We start from the raw sequence: 17,107 nt of genomic DNA, 5'->3' as shown, positions 1-17,107 counted from the left end.
AGTTGAAATCGTGGATGGCTCATTCGTTGTGAAGTTGAGCTTTGAATTGGATATCCTTCGTTGTGAAGTTGAAATCCAAATTGGTTTGGAGTTGGATATCCTTCGTCGTGAAGTTGAAATCCAATCTTGAGTAAATTGTGTCACTTCGAGTTCAATATCCTTCGCTGTGAAGTTGAAATTAACTCTGAATGAAATTGGAAAGTTGTATGTTGACAGTTGCCCATTCGATGTGAAGTTGAGCTTTGAATTGGATATCATTCGTCGTGAAGTTGAAATCTAATCTATTAACTGAATGAAATTGGAAAGTTGTATGTTGACAGTTGCCCATTCGATGTGAAGTTGAGCTTTGAATTGGATATCATTCGTCGTGAAGTTGAAATCTAATCTTTGACTAAATTGTGTCACTTCGAGTTCAATATCCTTTGCTGTGAAGTTGAAATTGAATCTGAATGAAACTGGAAAGTTGTTTGTTGAGAGTTGCCCCTTCGCTGTGAAGTTGATATTTGTATTGGATATCATTCTTTGTGAAGTTGAAATCCAAATTGGTTTGAGTTGGATATCCTTCGTCGTGAAGTTAAAATCCAATATTGAGTAAATTGTGTCACTTCGAGTTCAATATCCTTCGCTGTGAAGTTGAAATTAACTCTGAATGAAATTGGAAAGTTGTATGTTGATAGTTGCCTATTCACTGTGAAGTTGAGCTTTGAATTGGATATCATTCGTCGTGAAGTTGAAATCTAATCTTGAGTAAATTGTGTCACTTCGAGTTCAATATCATTCGCTGTGAAGTTAAAATTGAATCTGAATGAAACTGGAAAGTTGTTTGTTGATAGTTGCCCCTTCGCTGTGAAGTTGATCTTTGAATTGGATATCATTCGTTGTGAAGTTGAAATCCAAATTGGTTTTGAGTTGGATATTTTTCGTCATGAAGTTGAAATCCAATCTTGAGTAAATTGTGTCACTTGGAGTTTAATATCCTTCGCTGTGAAGTTGAAATTAACTCTGAATGAAATTGGAAATTTGTTTCTTGATAGATGCTCATTCGCTGTGAAGTTGAACAACCACCATCGACTTCTGAATGTGCTTTTGAGTCGAGTATCTTTCATCTTGAAGTTGAAAATTGACTCTAAAAGTTGTAAAAAATTATCTATGCTAAAAAATGATGGATATGATTATCTTAAGTATGTCTAAGATGCATGCAACATGAAGTAGTTTTATCTCCCGAATGGAGTCTCAATTTTGTCTGCTGGTCTTGTACTCGGAATCGACCCTTCAGTCACTGCAACATGCCTTTTCTTGTCTTGGCATTTTAATTGGATGAAGAAAAAATGACGCAATTAACATGATCAATTACTAGATCTTCTATTTCAGTCCTCTGAAATCTTTCTTTTGTTCCAGTTTTGTAGACTCCTCTACAAAGGCAGTGCAAAAATATCGGTCTAAAAATTAAATTCTTGAGTGCTCGTATGAAATTGACTATAACAGGTGTTCCTTAACTCCCTTAGTCCATCATTACCAAAAATTTCTTGTTTAGATAAATTTGATTTAATTTTCCATTGTCTGGCTAGCCGAATCCATAAAGCCGGGGCGTTTAACCAATTGCTTTAGATGGATAGCTTAATATTATAATCCCTTTTATCAAGTTAACTGAAGGGTTCATCTCATCACAAAGTCTTCGGCCTGACAATAGAAGTGAAGCAAACACCGAGTTGCCAAATGTTTGAGCTATGTCATGGTTTGAACGCAATCAATTCATAAAGCCAGGGCTTTCGAGTTTCCTCTATAACCAATTGCCTTAGTGGAATAGCTCAGCTTTACGGATTTAATTTCTTAAGATTGTCAATAAGAACCTGTTATAGTCTAGGTGTTTGTTGAAAGTCAAAAATTTCATCTTTAGAGTTCAATTTCCAAGAAACTGACCTAAACTAGATTCATCTACTCGACTATTCCATCTGTAAAGATCATGATCATCATTGAACGTCTTAAACAAAAAGTATATTAATGCCATATGCAAAATATGTCCCATGTTGTTCGAACCTATGCACATCTAAATACCAAGCCTTTTTTTATTCCTTTATGAGAGGAGAAAGTTATATTGGTTATTTGCAAGAGAAGGGTACGATGATTGAGCGTATCTTCTGGGTAAGGTCAAAGTCCTTGTTTTACCACTTTTAAATCATGTTACTTTGTCAAAGATCTGTAACTCTGAATCATTTACAAAGTTTTTTAATTCAGTTGATATTCAAAGAATTTCAAGTTTGCAAATTGGACTCATCGTTTGCCATCTTTAAGGTAACATAAATTAATTTAAATACTCGTATAAAAAGAAAGTTCAAAATCAAGTTACACCAAAAAATATGAGAAAGTTCAAAAAACGAATTCAAATAGGATGCTGCAAATGATGATATGAAATGATCTTCTTCCTTATTTGGATGTCCTGAGTTGTTGAAGTCGATCCAGTTCTTGTTATGCATCTTCTGCATGATTCTCTTGAATGTGTAACAGTTCTCAATAGTGTGCCCTGAGACATCGCTGTGATATTTGCAATGGACATTCTTATCATACCACTTGGGGTATAGGGACTTCATGGGTTCCATCGGATATGGTGACACTACGTGGGTGTCAAAAAGTTGTTGGTAAAGCTCTTTGTAGGAATAGGATCGAAATGTTCCCATTTTTTATGAGACATGTGAATATAATAAAAAAAAAAGAAAAATAATGCGAAATATGCATGAATGTATGATGCATGCAATGTTCGAGGCATTTATCGAAAAATGAGTCTGTTATTATAAATCATCCTTATTGGGGACAAAAGTGTTATCTCTTAAGAGACAAAAAACATTTTGAAAGTATATTCTGACTAAGTCTTCAAGACTCAAAACAGGTTGGCTAGTCTTCTGCCTTCGTCTATCACCGGTTGAATACCATGTCGAACAACTTCGGCTTCTCTGGCTAAACCGTGGAAGTGAGGAGTTGCTTTTGTACTTGCCCTAAGAAGTCTCGAATGGCTGCATCTCTGGTTTTCACTCTCTGCTGAGTCAGTTCCCTCAACGAAAACACCTTTAGAAGCCTCCTTTGAAGGGAAAAATCTGAAACTCACTTGTTTATTTCTTGGATTTGTCAACAATGGCCTGTTGTTTTTGAAGGGACTCTACAGGTCAATAATTTTTTCTCATCTTGCCCCCGCAACCTTTACCAGTTCAAAAAGTTAACTTTTGGTATGCATAGTGTAATTCCGGGTCCATTCTGAGTATTCTCCGACCATAGATAGACTTCTGAGCTTTTCAACTCTTGTATTATAACCCCTTTGTCCATTAATGCAAATTATTTATGTTTAACTAACACGTTTTTGTTGGATCAACACCTCTTTTGAATGATGTAAATGATAAATAAAAAATAAAATACAAGAAGAAATGAAAGGAAAAAAGTTAGTGAGATAAAGATGATAATCAAAATGATAATAAAAGTTCTACCTCACATGATATCTACCCAACATGCTTATTATTCCTACCCAGACATGATCTCTATCCCGTAAGTTGATTTTGAACAAGTCCTAGCCGCATAAATTTCTAGTTCACATGCTTTGAACATAAAATAAAGCAAGAAATAATCTCAAAATAGCCTAGGGTTTGAAATGAGGCTTTGAGGTGGGCTCTAACTACTTGTAGTCTCCCGATTTATATTCTAAAAAAGGTACCCGAGTTCTCTTTGCTGGTGCCCCCTTAGGCTTGCCAGACCCTTAGTCCTAAGCCCATTGCAAGCTTGTGTAGACTAAGTTAAACTCGAGAATAAATTCTAGGCGTGTGCAGAGAATATAAATTCTCAGAAAGGCGTCACTTTCACCCCCACTTAAAAGGGTTCGGAGCTCGGGTATAGAGCCAGAGATGAAAACTTTGAAAATTTTGAAATCATTGAAAAAACATCAGTACAACTATTTATTTGAAAAATAATCAAAGGTAAATCATTATAATCAAATAAATAAATTAAATTTAAACTTATAATTTTCTCTAAAAAAGACAACATGAAATTAATTTCGGCCCGACTCACTTGTTTATCACCAACAGAGTCGCCAAACTGTCGCGACCGTCTTTCGGGTGGACCCAAAATTGGGCTTCGACTAAAAAAGTGGGTTAGGGTCGCCATTGATCATTTTAAAAAATATTTAGGTAGATCAGATACCATCTTACCTGATATGCGTTTTTCCAAAAATGTGTCGGGTTCGGGAGTCGGTTATGGTTAAAAAATGATTAGCACCCTTGAACTCCCTTTTGGTACCAATTAATTTGCCAGTTGTCTTAATTGCGAAAATTAAAATTAAAATTTAAAAACCCGATTCAAATTATTTACCTTCGGTTGATTAAAAAAAATCTCCTAAAAAGTCAAAAATATTGATAGATTGTAAAATAAAAATAAATATGAAAAAAGAATAAAAATATTAATATAGTAATAATAAAATAAATAAAATAGATAAATAAGATTAAATAAAAATCTAAAAAATAATAAATAATTAAATAATTAAATAATTAAATAAAATATAAAATAAGCAAATGTAAAAGCTTGTTACTAGACCTGTAAATGAACTGAACGTTCAACGAACCATTCATGAACCGTGCGGCGGGAAGTTCGTTTATGTGCGTTTATTTATTAAATGAACGAACATGAACAAGATTTTGTGTTCGTTTAATTAAATGAACGAACCTGAACATAGGTCTCGTTCGTTCATTTATGTTCGTGAACGTTCGGTTATGTTCGTTCTGTTATGTTCGTTCGGTTATGTTCGTTTATGTTCATTCATTTATGTTTAACCCAATCTTCTTAAATCAATTTTGGTGATCAATTTGTAAGTATCTTAAAAATATTAATTAATTTGATATTCTGATGACCAACTCTATAATTAACCCAATTTTATTTGGAAAACCCAACAATATTATCATGGTTTAGTTTATTTTGAACGATCTATAAGCTGCATACCCAGCACCGTCAACATCCACTATGCCGGAACCCTAAGTGACTGCACCACCAGCTGGTTATCCGATGAGCAAAGAGGAGTCCCAGAAACCGGTTGCTTTCGAAACCAAGTCTAAAGGTGATGGATTCCGGAAGGGATGTTAAGTATTAAGTACCGTTTCTTCTACTCAAATAATCTTCTTTTCTTTCATTTATAATGGAGTATTCGAATTTACAAGTAAATAGTGATCAACCAGTAACTCAAGTCAGCTTACTTTGAACTCAAGTACTCAATAATGGTAAGGCCTTATTCCATAGGTTAAGAAGTTCTTTAACGCGTTTCATCAAACAAATTTTGTGCGCCATCCGGATATGGAAGTTTAGCCAACCTAATTCTCTCATTTCCCAATTTTCAACTTCTACATAGCACGAAGCTAAGGACATGTTTATTTGATCCCCAAGGATTAAGGTCGGCAATCACATAAAACACAATCTGTGTTCATCTCGACTGTTGTTGAATGAGATAGGAAGAAAGAAAGTGGAGGAACATTATGCAATCCCACATCAGTAGCAAATAAGCAGCTCGGGGTTGGTAACTTATATAAAAGAAGATGGGGGAGAATAGGTTTAAGCATCTTTGCACTTGGGGCAATGTCGAGCTTGAATCGAGCTTGGAATTGAGCTTGAATCGAGCTTCAATCGAGCTCAAGTCTCGAGTTTTAATCGAGCTCTTAATTGTTTTTTGAGTTAGAGCCTTTTCGAGTTCGAGTCGAGTTTTAATATTATATTTCGAGTTCGAGTCGAGCTTGATAATTTTAAGCTCGCGAGTTTTCGAGTCGAGCCGAGCTGACTTTGAAAGTTTTCGAGTTCGAGTCGAGCTCAGCAATACTCGAGCTCGACTTGACTCGTTTACACCCCTAGGTAGGGTCTCCAACGTTTATGTTCGTGTTCATTTATATTCGTGTTCGTTTATGTTCGTGCGCGTTTATGTTCGTTTATTTATTAAATGAACGAACATGAACAAGTTATATTCCTTAATAAACGAACATGAACAAAAAAAAATTTGTTCGTTTATGTTCGTATTCGTTTATGTTCATTTATTTTTTAAATAAACGAACATGAACATACCTCTATTCGTGTGCGTTCGGTTCGTTTAGAGGCCTACTTGTTACCCAATTCCATGGCCCCACTTTTTTTGTACTGTACGTGTTGCTTAAATTATCAGCTTGCATACTCTTCAAATCAACACTGGTGCAAAGAAAATAAGCTTTTATGGGTATCTTGCCGAGTTCCTCATCTTCTTCTTGGGTATCAAATCCATGATTATGGAGAGAAAATTCAAGAGACTCATGATCGGAATCGCTGGTATAGACTGGAACTCGAGATGGCAGAGCGGAGAATTGTGTTGTAAAGAGAAAGCGAGGAAGTGGGTTCAAAGAAGGGGATCGGAAAAGAGGGTTTTGATGATGATGATGGCCTAGAAAATGGAGGCGTGAATGATGTTTGAATCAATGCCAAAGAGACTGGTAAGGATCTGGGAATTGATTTTGGGAATTTGGATTTTGGGGTTTGTTTGCTAAACTCGGTGATGGCCATTTTATCGACCATTTTCTTTTGAAGAGTAGAGAAAATCGAGAAGCTTTGCTTTCGAGTGATGAAGAGATGATCAAGCGTCCACTTGGGATTGGATTTAGTCGGTGATGATGCCATCGAATCCTTTCGTTTCCTTATTTTGCTGTCGTTTATGAACTAAGAACATACCACTTTGCTCATCTTTCTGCTTCCTCCCTAACCATCCTTGTAATCTTGTTTTAGCAATGACTGTGCTGTCTGGTTATTGGAACCGATAGCTGCAGCTTTCCATCCACTGTAATTTCCACTAGGATCACTCATGTAGAGCTGAAAACCATATTTTTTGTCCCATCCTGCAAAAAGAAATGAAACACCAAAGGGACGAAGACCACCAAACTGCGTGTATCCCTGCTTCGTGTCATAAAGAGATTGGACTAACTGCTCAACAGGCATTGGCTTTTGGTCTGCCCCTGCCTCTTTCTTAATGAACATGTCCCTCCACTAACCTAAAACTGCAATCAACAACGTGCTTAACGGATTCGTGGATGCTTGAAAAGAGAGTTGGGCCGATTCCAACATTTCTTCCATGGGAGAGCAAAAGTAAGCCCTGCAACGCATTGAAAAATGAATTCATGGTTTCCTCAACTTGTTTAGCATCAGGTGATTCCTCATTCCAAAGCATTCCATCGATAGTAGCTTGCTTGGAAACTTGGTCACCAATCTGGATAACCTTAACCCACGCCACTTTCTCCATGGAAGGAGGAGTTTGATCCAACATCTGTAATGTTTAATGGATGGAATTGAGATGGGCTGTGAGTGCCAGATTCAGCTGTTCTTTCTCTGCTTCTCCCCCCTTTGTTAACCTAAAGTTGATTTAAATAAATAGCCACGCATCCAGATTCCCACTTTCCTTTTTGAGAGAAAAAGAAGGAAACATATGTGAGTTTAGTTGAGACGAGGTGGGGTTGGTAATTAATTAGGCAGTGGTTTAGTTGGTTGTTTGTTGGAAATGGGGCCTGTAAAAAATAATTATAATATATAAATTAATAAAATAATAATAATAATAATAATATAATAATAACAATAATATAATATAATGTTTTTGTAGACAAAAAAAGGGGTATTTACACTTCGAATTCGAATAATAAAGCAAACAGTCACATGTAGGGGATTAAAATATAAAAAAAACGACACGATTGGATGGATCAAAAGGAAAATATCCCTATTTACTTTACACTAACCAAAAATTGAAAATTATGCAACAAGGACATGTACATTTCATACATTCCATGGGATTTAAAGGAGACGAGGATCACTTTATAAAAACGCGACAAATCTGTAGGGATCTAAGCGAGAATATTTCCTAAAACTATGGTATTTAAGCAATCTTTTTTACCATTTCAGGTAACATTTGATATCCTAGCCTCCTTTCTCTCTTATTTTCTCTCTAAACATTCTCAACCCCTCTCCCCTTCACGGTCGAGAAACCCAAAAGCCCATAAATCGGCCACCACCCACGGTGGTTCGACTACTGAACAAAGCCGACGCTAAAACTCACCAAACAAAGCCTCTAAATCAAAAAAATGATACATTTTCCTTAATCCTACCCTGAACATCCTTAACGATTCTGAAAAAGACCCTGAAACGGCCAAAAGTCCTAACCTTTGGACTTCCAACGACCTAAACCCCTAAAGAAGACGCCTTTACCGACGATGATGTCTATCCTGACGAGGAAAGGCCAGCATCTAAGGTAAAGTAAGTGCTTCTTATTTTTTTTACTTTAATATTTCATAGGAAAAGATAGGGATTGCATGCAATAAAATCAATACAGATACCTTCGAGAATGGTGGTATTTTGCTTTGAATCGGTATTGTTTTCTATTAGAAAGCCACTGGCCATTTTTACATATTTTCGTTGGGTTATATACCCTATTATAAGGATCATAAATTTTTTTCCTTTTGTCTTTGTTTTTTCCTCTTTTGGTTACTGATAATTATCTGATGCTTTTGATGTGTTGTTCCCATTTCTCTGCTTGCGAATCTAACGGGGCAGATGGGGTTCATCGGTGGGTTTGGCATTGGTAAAGTCGGCTGGTAGGAGCATTTAATGCCCCAGATTTATTGCGATTTTTGCTTTGATGTGGTCGGACGGCGTAGCACAGGGACCAAGCACGGGCGCGTGAAGCATTTGGAAAGGCGCACGCGCGAATCTGAATTGTCTGATGTCTTCGATTAAATCTGAGTCGTTGGATCGTTGATCGGATCCAACGACTGTGATGTGTTGGTGGCGTCGGCTGGTGTAATATTAGGGTAAGAACCCTAATTGGTCCATATCTGGACCATAGAATGATCCCAGATCTGACGATCCAGATCAAGCGGCGTCTGGTTAGAGAGGGAAAATTAGGGTTTCCCAAATGCTAAACTATTAGGCTACATCCGAATTTGGGCTGGCTTGTTCGGGACTAATTGTAGAGTTTCCTTCTTTTTTAGTTTTTTGGGACTGTAATAATTAAAATGTATTTTAGCTTGTATATGTATATATTTTATAGTAATATTATTAATATATATCACTAATTAATAATTTATACATATAAATGCAATCCTCGGACAAATTAAGCATCTATAGAGAGTATCGATACTTCTCTTACCTTTGGTATCGGTACCACATGAACAATATCGATATTGTTCATATAGTATCGATACTGTAAGAATAGTATCGATAATTTGTTCTTTGAAAAACATTTTTGTGCTCAAATTTAATTTTAATGGACTTTGAATTATGTTTAAAAACTATTGAAAACTTTGAACAAATTCAATTAAGTCCAAAAACATTTTGTCTTAATTTGTTATATCAAAATATTATAAAACATGGTTCAACAATCTCTCACTTTTTGATATAACAAAACATTTGAAAAATTGCTTTTGGCAAAACTCCCCTTAATAAAACATTTCATGAAAAGGAGACATATTTTAGAAAATGTTAATGCTCCCCTTTTTTTTATTGAGAAATTGAATTTTTCAAAACTCATACTTCTCCCCCTTTTTGTTATATAAAAAATAATTCAACTTTAAAGTTCAAAAATAACAATGGAGAGTAAGTGGTAAATTTGACATTAAAATCATTTGAAGAATCAAAGATCCCCCTCAATAAAAGCATTCCAAACAAGAAATTGACTTTAAAAGCATGAAACTTATAAAAAATTGAATTTCAACAAATATGGACAAACATGTTAGTAGCACATGAAATTCAATATATCAAAGTCTAATAAACTTTATGCAATACCAATTGTTGTGTTTAAGTGCATGTGCATAAAGTTATTCAAAACTTTTATGCATTTTAAAAAATTGATATCAATTGTTAGAGAGATATCATTTACAACAAATCACATTCATAAACATTTAAATTAAGGTAAAAAAATTAAAATTTGTAAAGACAAAACATTAAAACTAATTTTGACCAAAATTCATTATGATGAACTAAAAATTATGAAAGATCATTAAAACCTGAAAATGTCCATCTCAATTCTTTTTAACATACATGAGATAGAAAACATAAAATTATTTAAAATAAAAACTCATGCATGTCTACAACAAAAATGCAACCAATTAATCAAAACAAAAGCATTAAGCTTAGAGGTTACCCATTCCTTTTCAAGTGTGGCTAGAGCATTTGAATATCTTCATTTTTATTACTATTTCTTCCACACACCTACAAGAGAGATTTATTTGGATTTTGGTATCCAAATTGCTTTGGATCATTAAACATTAGTTTCAATGCCCCTTGTTCCTTTTGGAATCCATACTTGTTTAATTTTAAATCATTTTTCTTTCTTTAAAGAACAAGTATATTCCAAATGACCATGAAAATGACAATGTGAGCATTTTGCCATTTTTAAAACATAATGAGTTGTTTTTAGAAATTAATTCTTTTTCTTTTGTTAAGCTTTCAAGCTTATCTTTTGTTAAGCTTTCAAGCTTAACTTTCAAATCAAAATTTTCTTTTTTTTTCTAAATCATTGATTTTGACTTTTAAAAGCTCTAAATTATTTTTCAAAATTTCATTTTGTTTTTAAAAATCAACTTTTACTTTCAAAATCAAATCATTTTCAACTTTCAATTTTGAAATTAATTTATTATATTTGAAATTCATGGTCTCAAATTCCAAATACAACTCATTATAAGCATCTTGTAACTCATCAAAAGATTATGAATTTAATTCATTTGAGTTAGAAGATACATTTGAATCTTCTTTGATGGCAATGAGGAATAGGTTGACTACTTCATCTTCATCATTGGAGTCATCTTCATCACTTCAAGCTGCCACAAATGACTTTTTTACTTGATCCCTTCTTCTTTAGAAGGGGACAATCATACTTGACATACCCTGTTCTTTGACAATTGAAGCACACCGAGGGACTATTCTTTTTGCTTGATTCATGCTTCACTTCCTTGGAAGTCATGAATCTCTTGAATATTTTAAAGAGTTTGACCATCTTTTCTTATTCATCATAATCTTCATCCACCTCTTCACTTGAGTCTTGATTGCTCTCATTGATGGATTGAAGTCAATGGCTACCTCATTCTTCTTGTTTTTCTTTTCTTCAACTTCTTCTTCTTCCTTTACCATCAACTCATGAGTTAGAAGAGAACCAATAAGCTCATTAATAGTGAAAGTCTTCTTCGATTGCCAAGACTTTGGAAGAGATTAGATTATTTTCCTCACAAGCTTCTCATTAGGGATGATTTCTCCAAATCCCTTTAGAACGTTGACAATCACGAAAAATCTATCCGTCATAGCTTTGATGTCTTCATCCGGTTTTATCTTGAAGTTCTCATAGCTATGGTTGAGAAGACTAATTTTGGTTTCCCTCACTTCGTTGGTTCCTTCATGAGTGACTTGGAGCTTATCCCAAATCTCCTTTGCATTAGAATAAGAGGAGACTCTTCCATATTAATTCGGGCCTAATGCATAAAATAGAATGTGCATAGCCTTTGCATTGAGTTGGAACTTCTTCTTCTCTCCATCACTCCAATCATCCATCTCATCGGTTGGAATGAAGTATCCTTTAATAATTGAGTTTTAAACTCCTAGATCGTTGACTTGAATGAAGAGCAACATCTTATTCTTTTAATAGGCATAATTTGCTCCATTGAAATAAGGTGGCTTGTTGACCGGTTGAGAGTCTTCAATGTAGTAAGAGCCGAAGGTCGAAGCCATCTTCTTGTCGGTTATGTTGGAAATCGATAGAGCTTCTTCAAGAATCGTCTCAAGGTTGTTAAACCTTCTAATGAGTCAAGCTCTGATACCAATTGTTGAAGCTCAAAGATCAAACGAAAATGTGCCAAGAGGGATTGAATTGGCTTTTGATAAGAATTTAGGGAGTAAGGAGATTTAAAGGATGAAAAAAATAATGCACAGTGAATTGTAGTGGTTCAAATCCCTCAATGAAGTCTACATCCACTACCTAAGCTCCTCACTTAGGATTTTCCAACAAATCCACTAATTTATTCTTTCTTTTTCAAGGATAAAGAAATAACCTTTACAAACTCCCTAGCTTTTCAAAGGCTTAGCTAGAACCAAAACTCATTTACAAAAGGAAAAAGAAAGTAAAAAAAGAAACCTCTAAAAGGTAGATGTTTACCAAATTAAAGCTCACACAAACACAACTATTTACAAGAGAAAGAAAAATAAGAGTGAAAAACTCTTTTCTTGTGTTTAATTGCTTGGATAGGTGTTGGTAACCTTCTTCAAGTGTCTTGAATATGTATTTAATATGTTAGAATGTGTTTGTGGTTGTTTCTAGCCATTGAGGATGATTTGGAGTCGTTGGAGATGAAATTTCGTGCAAAATAAAACTGTCCAGTACAAGGAGTATCGATACTTTTTTAATGAGTATCGGTGCTTCCTTTGTAATTTTTAAAAAAATTAGTCGTTACTAACCGTTGGGCTTGACCATTATCGATACTGTGATCATGGTATCGATATTACTTTGTAAAGTAGTTTCGATACTCCTTTGAGTATCGATACCTATTTTGCATTTTTGAATTTGAGCAAGCTGATAGTATTGATACTATCTTGAGAGTATCAATACTTCTCTTACCTTTGGTATCGGTACCATATGAACACTATTGGTATTATTCATATAGTATCGATAATGTAAGAATAGTATCGGCACTTCGTGCTTTGAAAATATTTTTGTGCTCAAATTCAATTTTAATGGACTTTGAATTATTTTTGAAAACTTTTGAAAACTTTGAACAAATTCAATTAAGTCCAAAAACATTTTGCCTTAATTTGTTATATCAAAATATTATAAAACATGGTTCAACATACTCCTTTGAGTATCAATACCAAATTTAGCTTAGAAATGACCCAAAAATCACCATTTGTATTATTCAAAGGAGTAGTATCGGTACTACCCTATGCAGTGTCGGTACTACCCTTATAAAATAACTTTATTTTTGTCTTTGTTTATTCAATAGCGATACTACAACTAAAAAATATCATCTTTCACACGGGAAACACCTCCAAACTCACCCTAAACATTTGTTCTAATACCTTAGTTTATTATTAAGGCTTATGAAAATCATTAGGGGTCATTATGCATCATTTTTTTACGAAGGTAATGTCCATGACGTCCACAACAATGAATCAAGCCCCCCGTATGCTTTTCCACCCCATACAAGCAAGGCATGCTAAATGTAATGCACTACAAGTAGTAGGGAAGAGTTAGAGTGTGTTACCTCAACTCTTAGCAACCTAAAAATGTCTCTAGCTTTCACTGTTTATAATCATTATTGTTTTATTTCAAAAGTTAAATATCTGATGCTCTTCGTTTCATTAACTTGATTAGTTAGAATGTAAAAAAAAAAAAACTCCAAATCGTCTAAATATGACTAAAGTTAAGATGACAATTGTATCAAGGATGGATCGAGAATGCAAGTAGGGATAATCGATCCTCTAAAAAATATAAAATTATCATATAATTTATTTTTGTAAAGTATTTTTATTTAAAAATCTGTTTTCGTTCCTATTAAATTTTATAAATTTATCCACCCCTAAAATTTTAGAACTCTGTCCCTTAACATTAAATTTTGGTTTGGTTTCTAAATGATATTATACAAGACTTAAATTTTTAATGAGAAACCTTAAGTAAACAAGTTGGTTTATTGTTTCTCATAGTTGTACCTAAGACCCTTATTTAGAAATGAATGACCTACCTGTCTTTGAAGCTCTAAATTAAAACACCCAAAGCTGTTCAGAAAACAACTTGGATCTTATCTCCAAACTTCAAATCACATGTCCTTTTGTTTTTTGTTTTGTTTTCAATTTCCTCCTCTTTAAAGACATTAATGTCCCATGCATAAAACACCATCACCCTTTTCTAATCCCCTTCTAAAAACCATGAGCCTCAACTGCTTGAGTTGCCAGATCCTGAAACGAACACATTCAAGTATGGAACGGATCATTGTGTTAAAGCGAAATACAAAAGGAAAATTGCTTCCAACAATAGGAGTCAGTCGGAGATAAGCCCCGCCGGGTACGAACAACAAAGACATGAAGAGCCCACAATGCCATCGATTGGTTCGAAGAAGGGTCATAATCACCGGCTAAAAACAATCGATACGACGTATGGAACGGTGGTGTTTGAGACTGACGGGAACCCTAGGCTGGTGAGGAACAGTGGGATGAGGAGGGATTGGAGCTTTGAGGATATGAGAGATAAAAAGATGAGACTACGTTTATGCATGGACTTGCCAATGCAATGGCTTCCTTTTACGTACGGAGTGCACATTGTGATTTCTTTCTTACGTTTACGTTATCTGATTACAAAATATGGTGAGGCCCTTAATACATTATAATAAATTGAGGCCCTTAATACTTTTATTAAAAATAATGGGGTCCTGTAACTGATATAAAATTATTTTTTACAAGTATAATACATTATAAAAATTATCGGATTCAGTCATTCTCATTGTCAATCACCTTTTTCTTCCTCAATGGATATCTTGTTCAAGAACCCGCTAATCATTATTAAACTTAGCTGGTGTTCATTTTGGGGAACACTAAATCCCTCAAATTAGTCTCCAACACCATCATTGACATCATTGTCATTACGCGACTCGAACTATCGCGACCATAGAGAAACGGAGCTCGAACACTGTTGATGAGAAAAGATGGATTGAGGTGACTTTTGGTGATTAACTTCTCGTAACTTAGATGAAGAGTTGCAATCAGTTGCTCAATAAAATGGAAATAAAGAGTTAACAGATTGAAAAAGACGATGAACGGTCGTCAAAAAAGAAAAAATTTGGGAGAAAAAAGTACGAGAGACTCTCTCTTCTTAACCGTGTATGGTAACTTATATACTAACGGTTAATGCTAGTGTTAAGTTTAGAGTGATGATGGTTATTTGAAGATTATCAAGTCAAATATATAACTGTCAGATAGTGGATTACAAATCACGTGAATCTATCAATGGTCACATGAAGATATTGTGGTTGTTCAGATGATCCTGAGCTCTAAAGGTTTGTAGAACTCTGGATGCCTTATGGAGCTCTAGAGTTTTGGAGGAATGACGGTAGAGACTTATGAAAATCGACAATTGAGTTTGGGAATGCTTTTAGTAATGGAAAAGTAATTTTCCACCCAATAAACAATGTTAAACATAAAAAATATTGATTTAAAATCATGGTTGAAACAGTGGCTGATGTATATATGCTTGAGGATGTGTCAGTGCCCACCCTGAAAAAAATATCTATTATATTTTCAATTTATTTATTCAGGCCAACCCTGTTTCATTTGTGCTTACCTTAATTTTCATTTGTGCCGAGACGAAGACTAAAAATTTTCCATTATAAATTTTTTTTTATTTTAGCCCAAAATTTTATTCATTACGCCCTAACCAAAACTAAACATAAAATTTATCCTCAGCCCGTATCTCCTCTGTCGGTTTGTCCCACACCCATCTATTTTCAACTTGGTCAACCGTTAACCCAAAAGAATTCAAACGATAAAACTTATGGAGAACAATTTAGACTAAATCAGAAATTCTGATTGAATGTTAAAAAACCTAAAAAAAAAGGGACATAAAATTTAGCAATAAAAATTAGAAAGAAAAGAAAGTAGATTTGAACGAAAAGACCAAACCGATTTTTGAGATTTTCTGGCAAACGATACCACAGTTTGTGAATCCGTACGGTGACAAACTCCGTTATGACTAGTGGACAAGGATATCCCGAGACCACCTCCATCGGACGGCAGATCTCCGAGCTTGAGACCGGTAACGCCCACAATTTTTTTATTTAGATCTACACAATTCTAAATGATTTTTGAAAAGCTAACCTCGGATTTGAGTGCATCATGAAAAAATGTTTAAAAGGGGTGTCTTTTTTTGTTTTTCGGCCTTCGCCGACGGTTGTCGGTGGCAATGGACAGTGTCGATGAACAAAGACTGTCACAGTTGATGACTTTAATGTCTGGCTGCACATACATACAGTCACGGCCAGAATTTTCAGAGATTTTATGAGAGAAAATAATTGAGAACTTAAAATGTTAAAAAATGAAAATTAGATTAAAACTTAAAACGGTTGTTCCATTCCCTCTTTACTGATTTACTGCATTTAATGGGACTTTATTGTTTTTTTCCCATTGACTCTATTGCTTTGTTGTTTTCCATGTGTTTTTATTTCTTTATTTTGCATCTGAAAACTTGCCAAATGTCAACTTAGTTTGTTTGTTGGTTTTATTTCTTTAAAATTAAATGATAACATTGTTTTGTTTGTTGGTTATAGAATATCATCCTAATGATCATGAAGAAATTCGAAGAGCTTAAAGGTCTCTGCCAACCAAAAGAATACAAATTTCCTAAGAAGAAGTATAATGATAAGTTACGAAGTTTCAATCCTAAGTGGTTTGAAGAACATAAAAATTGGTTAGAATATGGTGCATTCAAAGATGCAACATTTTGTTTACATTGTTACCTTATAAGATATGAATCCAAAGGAGAACAAGGGGGAGGTGATACATTTGTTCTTAATGTATTTAAAACTTGGAAAGATGAGGGCATATTGCAACTTTATGTTGGAGGTCCTAATAGTGTTCATAATGTAGCTTGGAGAAAATGTGAAGCTTTAATGAATCAGAAGCAACATGTTGAAGTTGTCATTATGAAGCAATCTAATCAAGCCAAACAAGAATATCAAACTCATATTACAACTACAATTGAGTGTGTTCAATTCCTTTTGCGACAAGGATTTGCTTTCTGTAGTCATGATGAGTCTTATGATTCTTGAAATGAAGGTAACTTTCTAGAACTTTTACAATTTCTTGCTACTTATAATGAAATTATTAACAAGGATTTCAAAAATGCTCGTGACAATCTTAAATTAGTAGCAACGACTATAAAAAAGATATTGTTAATGCAGTTGCTAGTGAGACTACTTGCACAATTATTGATGATATCATAAATGAGTTTTTTGCTATTTTAGTTGATGAGACTTGTGACATGTATGTTCAAGAGCAAATGTCTATCGTTATACGCTATGTAGATAAGAAGGGACGAGTTGTTAAACGATTTTTGTGTCTT

The sequence above is a fragment of the Hibiscus syriacus genome, unplaced genomic scaffold (genome assembly GCF_006381635.1).
Source record: "Hibiscus syriacus cultivar Baekdansim isolate YM2019G1 unplaced genomic scaffold, ASM638163v2 tig00002338_pilon, whole genome shotgun sequence".
NCBI classification, from domain to species: domain Eukaryota; kingdom Viridiplantae; phylum Streptophyta; class Magnoliopsida; order Malvales; family Malvaceae; genus Hibiscus; species Hibiscus syriacus.
This window is presented reverse-complemented; position numbering follows the sequence as displayed.